The sequence below is a fragment of the Acinonyx jubatus genome, chromosome E4 (genome assembly GCF_027475565.1).
Source record: "Acinonyx jubatus isolate Ajub_Pintada_27869175 chromosome E4, VMU_Ajub_asm_v1.0, whole genome shotgun sequence".
Taxonomy (NCBI): Eukaryota; Metazoa; Chordata; class Mammalia; order Carnivora; family Felidae; genus Acinonyx; species Acinonyx jubatus.
In genome coordinates this window covers 4,202,898-4,222,328 of record NC_069395.1, presented here as the reverse complement: position 1 = coordinate 4,222,328, position 19,431 = coordinate 4,202,898, and the positions used below count along the sequence as shown (strand labels likewise).

General features: G+C 43.8%; 1 pseudogene; it reads left to right on the top strand.

The window, feature by feature from the left end:
* The first annotated feature begins 9,040 nt into the window (after positions 1 to 9,040).
* The window catches only part of LOC128312952 (olfactory receptor 10J4-like), a 133,797-nt pseudogene continuing 123,406 nt past the window's right edge, over positions 9,041 to 19,431 (top strand).

Genomic DNA, 19,431 nt, shown 5'->3' with positions numbered 1-19,431 from the left:
TGCAGTCAGGAGGGAAGCACTGCTTGCTACTTGATTAATCCTTGCAGCGTAAAAAAGTATAAAGCAGAAGAAGACACGAATCTCTTTTCAGGTTTTGGACAATGGACAGCACAAGACTGATTCTGGAGGGAAGATAAATACAAAAGTTAAGCCCCGCGGTCGCCCTGGCCTTTGGCCGAAAGGTACTTTGCAAGAGATGGCAGAGGGGAGTGGCGAATAAGCAGAAGACCGGGTCTTCCTGAGCTGAGATAAATATCGAAATTGAGAGCGGGCACTGTGGTTGAGAATTGTGGGGCAGGGTGTGGGAGAAGAGGAAGCTGCACAAAACGGGAGCCCTAGAAAGGTGCACAAAGCACCTTGGTGCTTCGCATATGTGGGGTCAGGCTCTGTAGGGCTGGCTGTGGGGAAATGAAGTTTGCCCTTGACCGTGAGACATTGGTGTCTGCCCGAGTAGGGAAGCTTAGCACTCTGGGCCCTCAGCTGAGAGTCCAGTAGGATTATATCTCAGGAATAGGGCTACTCTAACCCTAAAGTGAAGGCTAAGGACACCTGCCTGTCAGAGCTGAATAGGGTCCACAGGTAACCTATTTATATAACAGAACAAAATTCAGTGCTCTTTAAAGGTAAACAAGAAAAAATGTAGCATTCTACCCATAAAATTCAAAATCTCTGGCCTTCACTAAAACAATACTAGATACCTGAAGTGGAAACATGTCACTTGTAGTCAGAAAAAAAATCAAAAGCTATGAAAAATAGGATGGAATGAGCAGACAAGGATGTTGAAGCACTCGCAAATACTGTGGGTACGTCCAAGGATTCAAAGAACATACGGAAGAAACGAGAGGAACGGAGGGGTGAAAACGAAATGTACCTTCTAGGTGTAAAAGAGATACATTATCTCCAATGAATTTCACCAGTAAGGTTAATAGATGGGGAACCATGGAAGCAAAGATCCCTGACCGTGAAGAAGAAGCAATAGAAATTACCTAAGAGAGAGCTACAAATGGAAGAATGGGAACAGGGCTCCAGTAACCTGTGGCAAAAGTGCAGCACCCCAGTGTAAACACCGTTAGAATCCCAGAGGGAGGGGCACCTGGTGGCTCAGTTGGTTAAATGTCCCACTCATGATCTCTGCTCAGGTCACGATCTCACTGTTCGTGGGTCTGAGCCCCGGGTCTGGCTCTGCCTCACAGCATAGAGCCTGCTTGTGATTCTCTGCTCCTCCCCTGCTTGCATTCGTTCCCCTCTCCCTCTCTCTCTCCCCCACCCCAAAACATTAAACAAAAAATCCCAGAAGGAAAGAATAAACAAGAGCACAGTAAAGGTATTTGGAAAAATAACAATATCACTTCTAAATTTAAAAGTGAAAATTATGAACCCACCGTAACAAGAAGTTCTGGCAAATAGGAGTAAGGAATACACTTACACCCCACCCGCCCCAGAGCACATCCAGATCGCATCACTGAAACCGGTGATGAAGAAAACATTAGAAGACAGAAAAAGAGAAGTTATATACATGAGAATGTAGGAAAAAAAGAAAACCCTCAGATTTCTCGTCAAAAGCAATGCGGGTCAGAAGACAATGGAACAAGATGTTTGAAGTGATAATGACAAAGTCTGTAAGCTTGATTTTATGTTCGGAGAAAATAGGACCAAAAAAGGGGGCTGAATAATTTTTCAGACAAACCAAAGTTAGGAATTTATTACCAACGGACCTGCCCCACAAGCAACGTTGAATTCCTTAGACAGAAGGGAAATTGTCCCAAATGGAAATGGGGAGGTATACAAAAAGTGAAGAAAAGTGTTTTTGCCCCGACAAAGTGAACACAAAGTAGAGTTAATAAGTCAGTATTGCCAATAAGATGGAATCCTAAAACATACTCGATTAACTCAAAGAAGTCAGCATAAGGGGGAAAAGTGGGAGGAGGAGGAGATGGGTCAAATACAACAAATCATAAAACGGTAGTCCAACTGTATCGACAATTACATCAAGTCTGATCGATGCGGAACACTCCCAGTTACAGTGGAGAGATCGTCAGGGGAAAAAAGACTTAGCTATGTGCTTTCTATGTGAAGTACACTTCAAATACAAAGAAAGGTTAAAATGATACAATATCACATACCATCCAAACACTAGGCATCAGCTCTGATATTCATCACCAGACACAGGAGGGACATTTCACAATAATAGGACACTCTGTCAGGAAGATGTAATAGTCTTTTTTTTTTTTTTAATTTTTTTTTAACGTTTATTTTTGAGACAGAGACAGAGCATGAACGGGGGAGGGTCAGAGAGAGGGAGACACAGAATCGGAAACAGGCTCTGAGCTGTCAGCACAGAGCCCGACACGGGGCTCGAACTCATGGACCACGAGATCGTGACCTGAGCCCAAGTTGGCCGCTTAACCGACTGAGCCACCCGGGCGCCCCAGGAAGATGTAACAGTCTTACATGTGTACATTTCTAATAGAGCTTCGAAACCCATGATAGAAAAACTGACAGCACTGACAATAGGATAGATCCACAATTATCCTCGGAGATTTCAACAGTTCTCCCTCAATAACCATTAACGAGTAGGCACAAAATCAGTAAAAAAATAAAAAAATATGTATATGTATATAATGTATATATGTGTGTATATGTATATAGTGTATATGTGTATATATGTGTGTAATGTATATATGAGACTACAGTTTCAACCAATTTGACCTAATTGCTGCTTATAGAACACTTCATCTGAGAACAGAATACATGTTCAAGTTCATGAAACATTCACCAAGACGGAACATTTTCTGGGCTTTAAAACAAGTCTTATATCTAAAAGAATTAAAATCGTAGTTTCTTCTATGACCATAATGGAATTACATTAGACATAAACACCAGAAATGTGTATGAAAACATATATAAAATGTAGATCACAGAATCCACAAAGCAGACACCACCACGCTTTGGAATATTTCGTAGGTCAGAGAAGAAATCCCAGGGATAACTGGGGCATATTTTGAACTGCATAATGATGAAAACACAAAATCTAAAGCCTTGTGCGATAGAGCTAAAGCAGTTCTTAGAATTTTATAGCTTGAATGCTTATGTTGGTAAGGAACAGTCCAAATTCAGTGACCTAAACTTCCACTTTAAGAAGATAAAAAGGAAATTAAAGCCAAATTGAATAAAAGAAAATAAGACGAAATAGGAAACCAAATCAACAAAACCCAAAGCTTTAAAAAAAATTGATGAGCTCCTAGTCAGACTAAGCAAGAAAGAAAGGATAAAGCGGGAACATCACTACAGACTGGATAAATAAGATTAAGGAAGGAGTGTTATGAGAAACTGTGTCAACCAATTTAATCACTTACATGAAGTTGCTAAAAAACAAACAAACAACAAAACCTAGGATGTCAGATGATCAAATTTGGCCCAAGGGGAAAAAAAAAAAAGGAATATCTGAATGGCTCATTATATCTATTAACATTAAATTTTCCCCACAAAGACTACTACAGGGCTCTCAGTGGCATCGTTGGTAAATTCTATCAAGCAGTTAAGAAATAACTTGTACAAATTATTCACAAACTTCTAGCTTAGAGAGGAGATGAATATTTTCCACTCTGAGACCAGCTTTATTCAAATCCAAAATCAGACGAAGTCTTTCTGCATAACCCACGAAAGAGAAAAGGAAAGAAAACGAACCCTTGTAAACACACGTACAAAACTCATTAAGAAAAGGCTAGGAATGAAAATACACAAAATGGATCCTGCACAATGAAACTCACCATATATGCCATATGTTTAATAAAAGAGAAAAGTCCTGTGATTAACTCGATTGACTCAGAAAAAGGACATTTAGCCCCTGCTCACAAAAAAACAAAACAAAACAAAAAACAACTTGGCAATGGATCATAAAAGGGAGTTTTTTTCAACTGACAGGTATCACTGTAATTAACGGTGAAACACTGAATGTTTTGTCTCTCAAAACAAGGAGAAGGCAAAGCACCTTCTTTGGTCACCTCTATCCAACATTGTCCTGCAACAAGGAAGAGACATTAAGGGCACTGAGATGGTAACTTGTGTTTATTCAGGTATGATCTGCTTTGTGTGTGGACTAAAGTCTAAGAAATCAATAGAAAATGTGCTAGAATTCAAAGTAAGTGCAGCCAATTTTCAGGATGCGAGACCATTATGCACAAACTTCTCGTACTCGGACATTAGCAAGCAATTAGAAATGGAAATAATTTATAATTAAGTTTTATCCAAATAATATAATAACTTCTACAAGTATGTAAAGACCTCTGCACAAAAAACTATAAAATATTGCTGAAAGGAAGTGAAGGCCTAAATAGGATACGTGCAATGCATACGGAGTGGAAAATAATTGTTGTGAGTTCTCCCTAAGTTAGTGTATAAATTTAAATAATCTCCACCAAAATTCCAGCAGGCTTTTAAAAATAGAAATTGACAAGTCAATTTAAAATTTATATGTAAATGCAAAAGACTTAGAACTAGCAAAACAGTATTTTAAAAGGAGACTATCAAGGCTTACCATAAATCTACATTAATCTAGTTACCACAGCTACAGGATAATAACATACATGTAAATCAGAGTGGGGATTGCAGGGATAGATCCTATGCACACACAGGAAAATATTTTTCAACAACAAGGCTACTGTTTTTTTAGTCTAAAAATACTTCCAAACGTTTTTGAGTTATTTGTCTTTACGGTTGAGTTGTGAGAGTTCTCTATATATTCTGGATACTAGACCTTTACGTGACTTGGAAATACTTTGTCCTTTCTGGGGGTTGTATTTTCTTTACTAAGACTTTATTTTTAGAATGGTTTTAGGTGTGCAGCAAAATTGAGGAGAAGGTGACCAAAATTTCCCATATATCCCCTGCCCCTACACATGGCCTCCCCCATTACCAACCTCTCTCAATAGAATGTACACTTTTACAGTCGATGAACCTATATTGACCACCTGGGCCTGTGCTTTCTGTTTAGGTTATCAGTGATTGATTCAATTACTTTCTTGTTTTTTATTTTTTATGTTTTGTTTAAATCCAAGTTAGCTAACATATAGTGTAATGGTTATGGGAGTCGAATTTAGTGATTCATCACTTATATATAACCCCGAGTGCTCATCCCAACAAGTGCCCTCCTTAATGCCCATCACCCATCTAGCCCATCCCCCCCCCCCACCTGCCCTCCAACAACCCTGTTTGTTCTCTGTATGGAAGAGTCTCTCATGGTTTGCCTCCCTCTCTGTTTTTATCTTATTTTTCTTTCCCTCCCCCTATGTTCCTCTATTTTATTTCTTAAATTCCCCATATGAGTGAAATCATAGATTTGTCTTTCTCTGACTTATTTCATTTAGCATAATACATTCTAGCTCCATCCACGTTGTTGCAAATGGCAAGATTTCATTCTTTTTGATCACCAAGTAACAGATTTGATTACTTTTCTATTCAGCTTGTCTATTTCATCTTGTGTGAATTTTGGCAGCTGTGTTTTTCAAGAAATTGGTCTCTTTCATGAATTCAGTTCACAACGAGTTGTGAATTTGTTGCCCAAAAGGTATATAGGTTTATTTTGGGGCCCCCAATTCTACTCCATTGATCTATGCACGTGCCTTTATTCCAGTAGTACACAGTCCTAGTTATTCTAGTTTTATAGTAAGTTATTGAAATTGGGATGTGTGTGTGTGTGTGTGTGTGTGTGTGTGTGTGTGTGTAATGGAATATTACTCAGCCATCCAAAAGAATGAAATCTTGCCATTTGCAATGATGTGGATAGAGCTAGAGTGTATTATGCTAAGAGAAGTAAGTTCATCAGAGAAAGATAAATACCATATGGTTTCACTCATATGTGGAATTTAAGAACCAAAACAGATGAACATAGGGGATGGGGGGAAATAAGAGAGAGAAACCACAAGAGACTCTTAATGATAGAGAACAAACTGAGGGTTGATGGAGGGAGGTGGGTAGGAGACAGGCTAGATGGGTGATGGGTCCTAAGGAGGGCGCATGTTGTGGTGAGTCCTGGGTGTTGTATGTAAGTGATGAATCACTGAATTCTCCTGAAACTGATATTTCAATGTATATTAACTACCTAAAATTTAAATTAAAAAAATAAAACCACATTGTCAACATGGGTAAAAAAGCAGGACCTGTTACGTGTTTACATGCAACACATATTAAATATAATAGCCATGTGAAAAGTCAACTAAGGGAAAAGACACGCCATACAAACACTAGGCATGATGGGCCTCAGAGGAAAAATGCTATCAGGATAAGTAATATTACCATCAATAAACAGGGACCATTCAAAATGATAAAAGGGTCAATTTCTCAAGAAGACCTAAGTCTTAAATGTCTATGCATTAAATATCAGTGTTCAAAATGAAACAAACTGATAGAACTGAAAGAAAAAAAATCGATGAATCTGCTTGGTTGGAGTCTCAATAATTGATGTAACAGACATAATATCAGTACACACATAGAAGGAAAGATCTAGAGGAATATAGATGAAAAAGAAAAAATGTACTGAAGAATAAAGACCTACAGTTTCAACTAATTTGACCTAATTTCTCTTCATTGAGCATTTGTTTTAAAACAATACACATTCTTTTTGGGTGTTCATAGGACGTTCACCGGGACAGATCATTTGCTCGGATTTAGAACAAGTATGACTACATTTTAAAAGGATTAAAATGACAGAGTATCCTCTAATACCGTAATGAAATTAAATCAGAAATTTCTAACAAATATATGTGGAAGATACCTGAATATTTGGAAGTTAAGCACCACACTCCTAAATAAGCGATAAGTTAATGGAGAAATCACAAGAAAAATTGAGACACATTTTGCATTGAATGCAAATGAGAGCAAACCCCATAACGTTTGTGTGCGATGCAGCTAAAGCCGTCTTTTGGGAGAAATCATAGCATTAAATTTTCATATAAGGTTAGAAGAATGGCCTAAAGTCTGATCTATCCCTCTTAAAAGCTAAAGGACCATTAAACCCAATGTAAGTAGCTCCAACCAAGTTGTTCTGTGCATCAGTAGCTGCTTTTGTATTGCTGAGTAGTAGTCCATGACGTGGATGTGTTTTTTTTTTCTTTGCCTATTTTCAATTGAATTGTTTCTGTTACTGTTGAATTTTGAGTTTTAACATTTCTTAGGAATCCACTGCCATTATCTTCCAAGTCTCCACCAAAATTAGATTGTCGTGGCACTAGTGGATGGAACTCTGATGTGGTAGAAAGAGGGAGAAGCAACGGTCTCTAAGAACCATGGCAAACGAAGTCCTATGATTACCATCGTGACTCTCGGTTTAATTTTTAAACGTCAAAGTTTTTATTAGAAAAGAAGCAGAATGTGGCTGCACTTGGGAAATGGGTTTGCCCAGAAATTTATTGAGTGTCTACTATATGCATATTTGTACTAGGTGCCCATAAGTCTTTACTGGCTTATGACTAGCAAAACTTTAAGCTCGAACTGAAATTTCTTAAAAGTTTAAGGTGATAGGGAACACTACTTGCAGAACTAGCAACTTGAGTGCATTTTTTCTCTGACATGCTGACTCCACAGTCTCATTTATGGACCATCAGCAGTTTCCACGTCTTCCTCAAACTATACACTGTGAAGCAGAAATTATTTGCAGGGCTGTCTGTTCTTAGGTCTGGGTTTGGAGCAGCAGTAGGGATACGTTTTCTCCAAAGAAGATGAGGCCAGAGAGGGAGGGCTTAAAGTATGGGGGTTGGTGTTCCTTAGTGGAAAGACCCATTAAATCTTGCCTGTAAAGTAGCTTGATACAATCTGAGTGTGAGGGTGCTGACTGAGGTTGGGAGCTTGAACAGGAGAGACTGGGAGACCCCTCTATGGATGGTGCTGTGGGGGCTGGTATGCAAGCAAGAAATGGACCAAAGTATGACGTCCCACACACCAAGGACAGGGCCGTCCCAGTCTCTCCCCTGGGACCAGTGACCTGGGAACAAGAGACATTAGCCATTTCTTTTTTTTTCTTTTTTCTTTTTTAAATTTTGTTAACGTTTATTTATTTTTGAGAGAGAGAGAGACAGAGAGAGAGAGAGACAGAGCATGAATGGGGGAGGAGCAGAGAGAGAGGGAGGCACAGAATCTGAAGCAGGCTCCAGGCTCTGAGCTGTCCGCACAGAGCCCAACATGGGGCTCGAACCCATGAACCACGAGATCATGACCTGAGCCGAAGTGAGACACTCAACTGCCTGAGCCACCCAGGTGCCCCTGGACGTCAGCCATTTCTACTCTGAGTGTCCAGTGTATCCCAAGTCCTCAGCACTGCAGTTTATCTGTGGGTGAAGCAGAATTCACAGCCAGTGATGCCCAGTGAGCTTGGCAAAGAGCAAAAAGGCCCTGAATCCAATGTTTTAACTCTTAGAAAAAGAGGGAGAGGTTCTTGCATGTGTGTAAAGACTAATGAGATGGGACTGAGGGCAATGAAGGGCATGACAGGAGCTTTAAAAGGGACCTTTTTAACTTAGGGTGACAGGGCAACTGTAAGCTTCTGAAATTGAATGTTTCTTTGTGTCTACCTCTCCCTAGCAATGCTTAGATATGCAGTGGGTACTCAGCACCCGGAAGGAAGGCAGGCAGGGAGGGAGGGAGAGAGGAAGGCAGGAAGGAAGAAAGGAAAGGAGGGAGGGAGGGAGGAGGGAAGGGAGGGAGGAAGGAGGAGGACATTGTCCTGGGGAATGTTCTAAGCAGGATAAGAGAAGTAAACATCCATGCTCTAGAAGTCTGGTCCACAGACCAGAGTTCAAGGAAGAATTTTCCATGGCTAAAGAGAACCTGGCAGTGACCATAGAAGGTTGGACAGAGCTTTTCCTTTGACAGTCAAACAAGGACCTCCAGGCTCAGGCTCCTGGGACACTGAGCAGTTAGCTGGATCCATCCCTCCTCTATTGTGGCAATTCCTGGACTTAAATGCTTTCAGTTGATTCTGAGTCCTCTCGTTACTGAGATCTGGGCCACAGAGGTTGGAATGCATGTGGTAACTGGTCTTTAATTATTAACTACCATTGATTTCTCGGCCAAGCGTCATTCCTCTCCTCCCTTTCCGAGGTTCAGACTTTTGGCACCCGTGTGCAGAAATGAAAAGTCACTCACTGATTGGTAATTCTGCAGCCCCTCTCCCTCCCATTCCGTGTATGTAAACCCTGGAAGGCCTGAACGCTGGGACCGAAGCTCGTACGGGCTGGTGAGAAACTTCACACTTTGTGTTGTGCTGTGTGTGTGCACGCTGCTGTCGGCCATAGGCTTTGCTGAGTCAGGAGAGGCAGTGGGGTGGGCAGGAGGACACTCAGTAAAAGGAGGGAAAGGTGATTGCTGAAAAAAAAAAAGTTCCATCTGGTCTTTTCCTGCCTGATAAGTTCTTGGGTAAATATTTTTCTGCTTTTTCATGGACAACCATGAGGAGAGGTTTTTGCCCTCTAGAGAATCCACTACTTGCCACGTGAGCTTGGTTGTATAGCTGGAGAAGCTTCTGCAGAATTGTATTCTTTGCTGTGGAGCCTTCATGGGCTCCTCCCTTAATGGCAGCCCCCTTTTCTCTAGTACTTAGAGCGAGGACAGTGAATTAGTTCTCGCTAGGCCTGTGATTGGAGCATACAATTTATAGAATGGGGCTACAGTATGGCCTCCAAAGTCAGCAGAGACTCAACCACTCAGTGCTCACAAGTGCTGGCGTTGAGGGCCCTCCTGGGGCATCGGTGGGCTCTGGGTTGGTGGGAAGGCCTTGGTGAGGAAGGGTCTGTGGAAGAGACACTTAGGAAGGGCTCATCCCACGACTGTCCTGGGACAGGAGTAGGATTCCTATGAGAATGGGTTCTAGAACGGCTGTTCTGGGTGGAAGTGATTAGATTTGACTCTCTGAGATTCTGTGTCTGTTGCATGTGAGAGCTACTTTTCCAGTCCTGATATTTGAGGGCAGTAGAAAAGAGTCTATCTTTGAACTCAGGGTCACGTATTTTGTGTCACAGAGCCCCACGCACAAACTGGGAAACAGCTATGAGTGGCATTTGAATGGCATTGTTGCTAGGATCTCGTCCTTATATTTCTAATATGACTTTCGCGTTGCTTGTGTTTTCAGTTGCCCATTGAACTGTTAATTTCCTAAATGCCTTGTTGAGATTATGAAATGCTTTTTTTCTAAACAGAGGGCTTTCATGTATAGTTATTAAGCTCTTCCTTAATCAGATCTTTATTGCCCCAAGCAAAAGAGAATTGAGGAGTAAACCAGCATATATTTGGAACAGCCAGAATGATGTCACATAACCTGTGCTCTACAGTAGGTTTTCAGTATTCTCACGTGATTCCAGGTTGCTAAATTTCATCAGGATTGGGTGCTAAATTTCATGAATGGCTTTGTCTGAGTCCACTGAGATGATAGTTTTCCTTCTCCTTTCTACAATTGTGAAATAAATTGATTTTGATGTGTCAACCCCATCTTGCATTCCTGGAATAAATCCAACATGATTTTGAGATTACCAGTCTTAAATATTGCTGCTGTCCCTTTCAGATTTTGGTATCCGGTCACACTTGTATAAAATTTGTTGGGGAGGGGGTGCCTGGGTGGTGCACTCAGTGGAGCCTCCGACTCTTGGCTTCAGCTCAGGTCATCGTCTTGCAGTTTGTGAGTTCAAGCCCTGCATCGGGTTCTGTGCTGACAGTGCGGAGCCTGCTTGGGATCCTCCCTCTCCTTTCTCTGCCCCTCTCCTGCTCATGTTTGTTCTCTCACTCTCTCTCCCCTTGCTTCCCCCCTCCTTCTAGAAATAAACTTAAAATAAAATTGGTTGGAGAGGGTGACATATGCAAGATGACTGAATAAGACCCCCCTACTCGACATCAACAATTTGGCATCCAACCTCCCACAAAAGCTCCTTTGTGGGAGCTCTGGGATCCAGGTAGGACACTGTGAGACCCCAGTGTAGTCCAAGGCCAAGGAGAACCATTTTGAGAAGGTAGGCTCTTCCTCACAGGGCTGACCGTGACTGTGGTCCCAATTATGGGCCTGCAGACAGCTCTGGCCCCCCTTAGAACTTGGCTACTGCCCTGTTTGGCTTTGCTTCTGTCACCAGCACCACATGCCGGGTGACCCAGGAGGACTCAGGCACACGGACCTCTGTCCTGGCTGTGTTTCCCAATCCAGCGGGTTGGACTTCCACATGTACCTGTTTCAGAAAGACCCTTTCTTTAAAAACTGTGTTAGAGCAATGGGGTACTACTTGGCAATGAGAAAGAATGAAATCTGGCCCTTTGTAGCAACGTGGATGGAACTGGAGAGTGTTACGCTAAGCGAAACAAGTCCTACAGAGAAAGACAGATACCCTATGTTTTCACTCTTATGCGGATCCTGAGAAACTTCACAGAAGACCATGGGGGGAGGGGAAGGAAAAAAAAAGAGAGGGAGGGAGCCAAACCATAAGAGACTCTTAAAAACTGAGAATAAACTGAGGGTTGATGGGGGGTGGGAGGGTGGGGAAAGTGGGGGATGGGCATTGAGGAGGGCGCCTGTTGGGAGGAGCACTGGGTGTTGCATGGAAACCAGTTTGACAATAAATTTCATATTAAAAATAAATAAACAAACAAATAAATAAATAAAATTTGTGTTAGAGGACTTAAGTATAACATCCGCCCCCCAACCTCAGGGGTTATGAGGCAGATAGTCGTAGGTGGGGCACAGGTGATTTTATTTAGGGCAGGGAAACGATTTTGTATGATTCTGTGTAACGGTGGATCACATTATAAGTTTGTCAGCATTTTGTGTACAAAACTCTAAAACCATTGCCTTTGGCGGATAATGATATATCAGTGTTGGTTCATGGATGAGAACAGATGCTGATGGGGGAGGGGACGTGGGGACTTTTCCTACTGTCGGCTCGACTTTGCTGTAAACCTAAAACTGCTCTAAAAACTAAAGCCTATTAATTTGAAAAAGAAAAAACGCAAAAACAGAACACCCATTTTCTCTTTTTGTGAAGACAAAAAGAAAGACCAATGTCCCCAAAACACAGGAATAGACACTTAGTGTGACTAGTGAGGACAGGCAAGTCGAGGGTATCGGGGGACCGTTTTCACTCCAAGCCTGCAGAACTTTGTAGCTCCTGTCAAGATGGAAAAATGGCTAATTATATTCTGTTGGCACAACTGTGAAAGGCTACAAGACATTTTAACGATTAGCTGGAACACTATTATGAAACTTAAAAAAATGTACCCATTTGGCTCCTAAGTCACTGAGGAATAAGGTCTAAACACATAGGTCTCGGTGGGTTAAAAATATATGTGAAAAGATGTTTCTATTGCATTTTAATCATTAATATTTTTAATCAGTGGAATGGTTGGGTAAATTATAGTTCATCATACTCTGGATTATGATGCTGCTATGCAAAACAGCGAGCTTGATCTGTTTGTATGAAATGACACTTATATATATATTTATTTTTTTAAGCTTATTTAGGGGGCTCATGCAGGAGGGACAAAGAGAGAGGGAGAGAGAGAATCCCAAGCAGGCTCCACACTGTCAGCATAGAGTCCGAGGTGGGGCTCAAACTCACAAACTATGAGATCATGACTTGAGCCGAAATCAAGAGTCAGACACTTAACTGAGGTGCCCCAACACGTGTATTTAAATTGAGAAAATGCATATTGGGTAATGCGTGTGGTCTCAGGAAAAAATAAAGGAAAACACGTGTCTTTATATCTGTTCGTAAACGTAGAGTGGGGGGTAAGAGGATACAGAACAAGACATTAACATTGATTGTTTTGGGAATGGGGGAAAAGAGGAAGATCGTTGGCTTTTTCTTGTTACACTGACAGTCCTATTGTTGCAATAAGTAGGTACTACTTTTGTGGCTTGAAAGGAAAAGCCAACAAATTGTTGTAGAATAAAACAAAGACCACAGAAGAGAAGCCCTGGCCCTGGCCAACAGGGCCAGGGTCCAACAGACCTGTTCTACCGTCCCGTTCACGGTGACTGCCTCTTAGTGTAACTCCTGAGCATCGGTATCCTAGAAATCCATTTGTTTTCTATGCTTTGAGGGATGTTATTTAAAACAAAAACCCTCTTGCTATCAGAGCTTGGTGCACAGCTTACCAGCGTGAGGTGTCTGGTTAATCAAAGCTTAGTGAGCGAGCAAAGGGAAAGATCTCTCCTCCCACCCCATCTCCATTCTGTTTTTAAAATTATTTTTTTGTGTATTTATGTTTATTTCTTTTGAGAGAGAGCAAGCAGGGGAGGGGCAGAGAAAGAGAGGGAGACAGAGAGAATCCCAAGCAGGCTCCCCGCTGTCAGCGCAGAGCCTGATGCGGGGCTTGAACCCATGGATCGTGAGATCATGACCTGAGCTGAAATCAAGAGTTGGACACTTAACTGACTGAGCCACCCGTTCTGTTTTTAGATTGGTACGCATCCAGTGTAAGAAGGGCGTGGGGGGTAATGTGTCATGCCCCCAAAAGAGAGTATGGGGATCTGGAAAACTTAAACAATTTGTAAGCCTAGTCTAACATCAAAACTCAAACATGGCACACTAGCCATCTAACGATGCATGGCCCCCAAACTTCTATCAGCTTGAAACAGCACACATTGTCTCGTGTGGTTTCTGTGACTCAGGACACTGGGGGTGGCTTCGCTGGGTGGTTCTGTCTCCATCTCTCATGAGGTCAGGGTGTTGGTCTGGGTGCACTGAAGACTTGGTCAGCACTGGGGCTCTGTTCCATGTTGGCTGACTCACATGGCTGCTGGGTTAGAGCTGGCGCTTGGAGAAGGGCCTCAGTTTCTCCTATGCTTCTACATATGGCTGCTTAGTGTCAGGACGTGGCCGCTGGTTTCGCCCAGAGCTAGTGATCTGAGAAGAGGGGGAAGGAGAAGGCCACAGCGTCTTCTGGGACCACACCTCAGAAGTTATGTGCCATTAGTCTTGTACATTCTTCTCCATTAGAAGCAAGTCCCTCAGTACAGGCCACCCTCCAGAGGAGGGGAATTCACTGCACCTTTTGAAGGGAGGAGTATCTGAGAATGTGTGAGTCAAAGTTCATCACCACCCAGTGCTCACTGTGGCACTGTTGTCTAGTTTCAGAAATTTCTAGAAAATTTCGGGAATGCCTCTTAGGCATTCTTTCTCTCCAGAGGTTTATGGATTTTTTTTTCCTTAGTAGCTTCTCTTTAAAGGATTTTGGTGATCCAGCATTCTGCATTCCCTTTTATGTACTTGCTCCTGTTTCCACAGGGCCACAACTTCCTATCCCAATTCCTATCCTTACCCACCCCCCTGAATCATAGATTCACCAATACAGTCCTCCTAAAGGTCTGTTGGGACTAATACCATCATGATCTACATCCCTCTGTGCATCAGTGACCATACTATGAACAATAGCTGACATTTACACGGAAATTACTATATACCAGCCGCTGTTTGAAGGGCTCTACGAGTGCCAGAATGTGCCACGTACACCAGGTCCTCGCTCATGACTCAGGTCTCCTTTCCTAACCTAACTTACGCTCCCACCCCCTCGACTCCCATGGCGGAGCCCTGGCCCGTCCCTGGCAACATCCCCAGTATCTTCAGTGTCTTCCCTTGAATGTGTCCTTTGCCTTGTGCTCACACGGAGACCTGGATCCTGCATGGGTGCAGCTTCTGTGGCCTTATTCTACGGCAGGCATTTCCTCTCTTGCTTCCTTTGTATGTTTGGGCCGGGAGATGTGCTAGCTTTTCCCCCCCCCCCCCGGCTGCTTCCAGTCTGTTTTCCCTCCTTCCTTAAACACCTCGCAGATTTGAAGCTCCTGCTATCAGACTCTACTGCCCTGGCCCCTCTTTGTGATAGTACATCGTAGACATCCCTGCTTACTCTTTTCCATTCCTTGAATGTTTTGACCTCCTAGATTACTCGCTCTGCTGCTATAATTCATGGTGATTATGATAACGACAAACAGACTAGCCATCCAAAACTCTGGCCCCTCGGTTTTTGTCTTAGCTTCCAAAGTTGTTTGTTGTTGTTTTTTTTCTTTCCACTATACCTCGATCGTCTACTTCTGTGGTCCCATGCTAGATCTTTCCATTATTAAGAACTACATCTCCTCTGTAATGTCTGCATCCAGCACCGCCTCCCTCTCCACCTCTCTTTCTAGTACTTCAGGGAACAAATCTTCAGCCCAAGTAGGACTTGGGTTCTGTTTGTGGTTATAAGAAATATGTGTTTGTGGTCTTCGTCTTGTTTCTGGCACAGAGCTCCCCAAGTCACAGGAATTTCCTGTAATCAGACCCGTCAAGATGTCTTTTGCGAATGAGGTGACTTTTGGAAACCACCTAAAGATGGGGGCTGGCTGCCTGCAAAGCCAACCGTGTGATTATAGGGTTGGAGCTTTCCACCTCAGCCCTGACCTCTGGGGAGCAGAAGGGGACTGGACGTTGAATCAGTTACCCATGGCCGACAGTTTAATCAATCGTGCCTACGTAATGAAGCTACCATAAAAACCCAAATGGACAGCGTTCTGAGAACTTCCAGATCCGGGAACACATGGAGGTCTAGGGAGAGTGGCGTACCCGGAGAGGGCAAGGAACGTAGAGGCTCAGTGCCCTTCCCCTCACACCTTGCCCCATGCGTCTCTTCCGTCCGTTAGCTAGCAAGTAAACTGTTTTCTTGAGTTCTGCGATCGGCCCTGGCAAATTAGACCTGAGAAAGGGCTTGGTGGGACCCTCTTACTTTAGCCAGTTTGGTCAGAGGCTGGACTTGTGACTGGCATCTTAAGTGGGGGGTGGCAGTCGTGTGGGACTGAGCCGCCAACCTGTGGGATCTGATGCCATCCCTGGGCAGATAGTGTCAGGACCGGGTTGGGGGGTAGCCAGCCGGTGTCCGAGAACTGCTTGGTGGTGTGAGGAAAAACCCACACTTTGTAATTCGGAGCAGACATGCAGGTTCGTTGATCACAACCCTGGCCATCCCTCTCCGGTCCTGACTGCTGACCTGCCAAGATTCCGTGGTCCCCCTCTCCAGCCACTGTCTTGCGTAGTCTCAGCCCCTTGTTTCTTTCTTCATTGCACTTACGGGTGCAATGTGAAATCCACTTTCCAGCTCTTTGTATCTAATCCAGGCGGCAGAAGTGGCCAGAGAAAAACACAACCTCTCTGAGTCCTCTCTGTTGATGTGGGCTGAAGGGTTGCTAGGCAACGTCACCGTGTTTTCATAGTCCAGACTCTCCTGTGCGGTAGAGTCTCTTGGGCAGGTTGTTAAAGAATCCTGATGTCAGGCCATGCCCCCAGACTGATTAAGCCACAGTCCCGAGGGGTGGACCCAGACACCAGCGTGCTGGCTTCTAAAGCCCCCCGGTGATTCTGAGGTGTGGCCACGTCCAGGGACTGCTGCCCCAGTGCCTTTGCTCCTCTACTCCTTGCATAACTACGTTTCATCCACTATGCTCTTCCTCTGACATGCCCAGCACGGTTCCACTGCAATGTCTGTGAAAGGATTCTCTTCCTTCTAGAACTTTCTTTCCCCAGAAAGTTGCCTGCTTGGCTTCCTCATTCCTTCATGTTTCTGCGGTAAATGTCTATTAGTAATACCTTTCTGAGCTATGCCTTATCAAATAGGACCCTGCACCCACCTTAGCACTTCCTAGCCCCCTTGACTGCCTTTTCCTTAGCATTTGTTAGCATCTAATGCATTCTGTATTTCTTTGTGAATCATTTGTTACCACCTGCCAGAAAACAGCAGGGGCTTTGTGCATTTTGTTCACTTTCCATAACAGAATAGGCACAGTAAATTTATTTTACCAGCAGATCAATCGGTGCTCCATACCAATTTTTTTATTTAAATCTTTTTTTTTTTTAATATTTGTTTATTTTCGAGCGCACAAGCCGGGCAGAGGCAGAGAGAGACGGGGACAGAGGATCTGAGGCGGGTCTGCACCGACAGCAGCGAGCCCGAGGCGAGGCTTGAACTCACAAACCATGAGACCGTGACCTGAGCCAGAGTGGGATGCTTTACCACCCAGGCGCCCCACCACACATATTTCTTGGGCAGCAGAAACGTCTCAGGAGTTTATTGCGTGCAAGACAACTGTTCTTTGACGCAGTAAATGCATTTGTAAACCTGACCAGAATGGTTGCAGTGGGGCTTGGGTTGGGGGTCGGGCCCCTGGATGCCTTGAGGGCCGGTTCCTACTGTAAAGGGCGAGGCTCGCCGGGGCGGTGGGGAGAGCCTCAGGGAACAAATAGGAAACAGCACCATGCGGAGCGCACAGGCTTGTGTTTTCAGCAACCAGAAGAGAATCAGGACGGGAACTTTGACTTCAGCTCAAAGCCCAGTGGGACTTAGCTGGTGATCAGAGAGTGACCAGTCCTGTCACCACAACACAGACCACAAACGGCTCAGGTGGACGTTGGGGAGGAGGGAGTGTCTAGAGGCCACAGAGGTGAAGACTCAGCCTATTACAATTGGTTTGGGTACCCGGGGGGTTTCTTTGCAAAGTTTGGTGGCTGGGAAAGTACGGATTCCTCCTGTGCTCCTAGAAAGACCGAAGACACAAAAGGAAAGAGAACTTACAGACTAGTAGCAGGTTACGTTTTCTTAAGCGGTGGACACGTCATGTGGAGCTTAATTTTTTTCTATTAAGTATAATCGTAACAAAAGATCAAAAATGAGTCTGGGGGTGGGTGGGGTGCCTGCGTGGCTCAGGTCATGATCTTGTGGTTTGTGAGTTCAAGCCCCGTGTCGGGCTCTGTGCTGACAGCTTAGAGCCTCAAGCCTGCTTTGGATTCTGTGTCTCCCTCTCTCTCTAACACTCCACTGCTCTCACACACACACACACACACACACACACACACACTCTCACTCTCTCTCTCTCTCTCTCTCTCAAATATAAATAAACATTAAAAATTAAAAAGAAAGAGTCTTGGGGCACCTGGGTCGGTTGAGCGTCTGATTTCGGCTCAGGTCATGATCTCATGGTTCCTGAGTCCAAACCCTGCACCAGGCTCACAGCTGTCATCGTGGAGCCCGCTTCAGATCCTCTGTCCTCCTCTCTCTCTCTGACTCTCTCACGCTCATTCTCTCTCTCCCTCCCCCGCCTCAAAAATATTTTTAAAAAGAGTCTCTAGTCAACATTGTTCAACTTTGCTCAAATAATCCTGTTTGAGTCATAAACACAGGAGTGTCTTAGGCATAGATTGTCAGCATGCAAAGTAGTAGATTTGAATCAATTCACAAATCTCTAGGGACAATGAATGGCACATTTCCTTTTTTAAATGAAGCTTGGCACAAGTTCCCAGCCATCAGATCCCATGCAAAGTGGCACTGTTGAGTCCCTTCTCTCCACTGGACTGGACTGGGACTGTTTCTGAGGCAGTTCAGAGAGCCATGGACGGGCCGAACTTTGGACAGTGACAAAGAGGTTTTGTGTCTACATCTGCGAGTACGTCTGATGCTGCTCCCCTTTAGTGCCAGCTTGGTCTTGGGGACCCCTATTGGTTAGGGTTGTAGGTAGAAATTATCTTAAAGTCTTTTACTTACCCGTGATCACATTTTTTTTTAAATGTGTTGACGAAAAGCCCCCAGTAAGAAAGATCCAAGTTGTGTTAGGTTGTTTGTATTGTCGACATACAGAGCTGATCATTTCTTAGGTCAACGAGACGAGGCTGTACAACTTCTTTTATGGTCCAGTGACGTTGTGAGCACAGAGCGCTGAAAGAGCCGAGACCTTAAGTATATAGAGAGGGGCACACGCTTGGCTCAGTCAATTAAGCATCCAACTCTTGATTTCCACTCAGGTCGTGATCTCATGGTTTGTGGGTTCAAGCCCTGTGTCGGGCTCTGTGCTGACAATGCGGAGCCTGCTTGGAATTCTCTCTCTTTCTCCTTCTGTCTGCCCCTTCCTGACTCACGTGTGCTTGCTCTCTCTCTCAATTAACAAACTTTAAAAAATAAAAGCAAATAGGGTGTCCGGGTGGCTCAGTCGGTTGAGCGTCCGACTTCGGCTCAGGTCATGATCTCACCATTTGTGAGTTCAAGCCCCGTGTCAGGCTCTGTGCTGACAGCTTGGAGCCTGGAGCCTTCTTTGGATTCTGTGTCTCCCTCTCTCTCTCTCTCTCTCTCTCTCTCTGCCCCTCCCTTGCTCCCACTCTGTCTCTCTCAAAAGTAAACATTAAAAAATAAATGTATAGAGGTCCTGTGTCTTAACAGAAAGTTCTGTTAACATTTCTGAGATAGTCACAGGTTCTTCGGGGGCTATTTGTCCACAAATCTCCCGTAGATTATTCGTTCATTAAATACCTAACTTACCTGAGTTAAGTTCCTCTCGAGATGGAATCGTCAACTGGGGAGCATGTAAGACCTCCGTTCATTTTCTGTATACAAATATGTTATACGTTATGTCTAGAAAACCAAATCTTTCATTAAAATCGCAAGTGA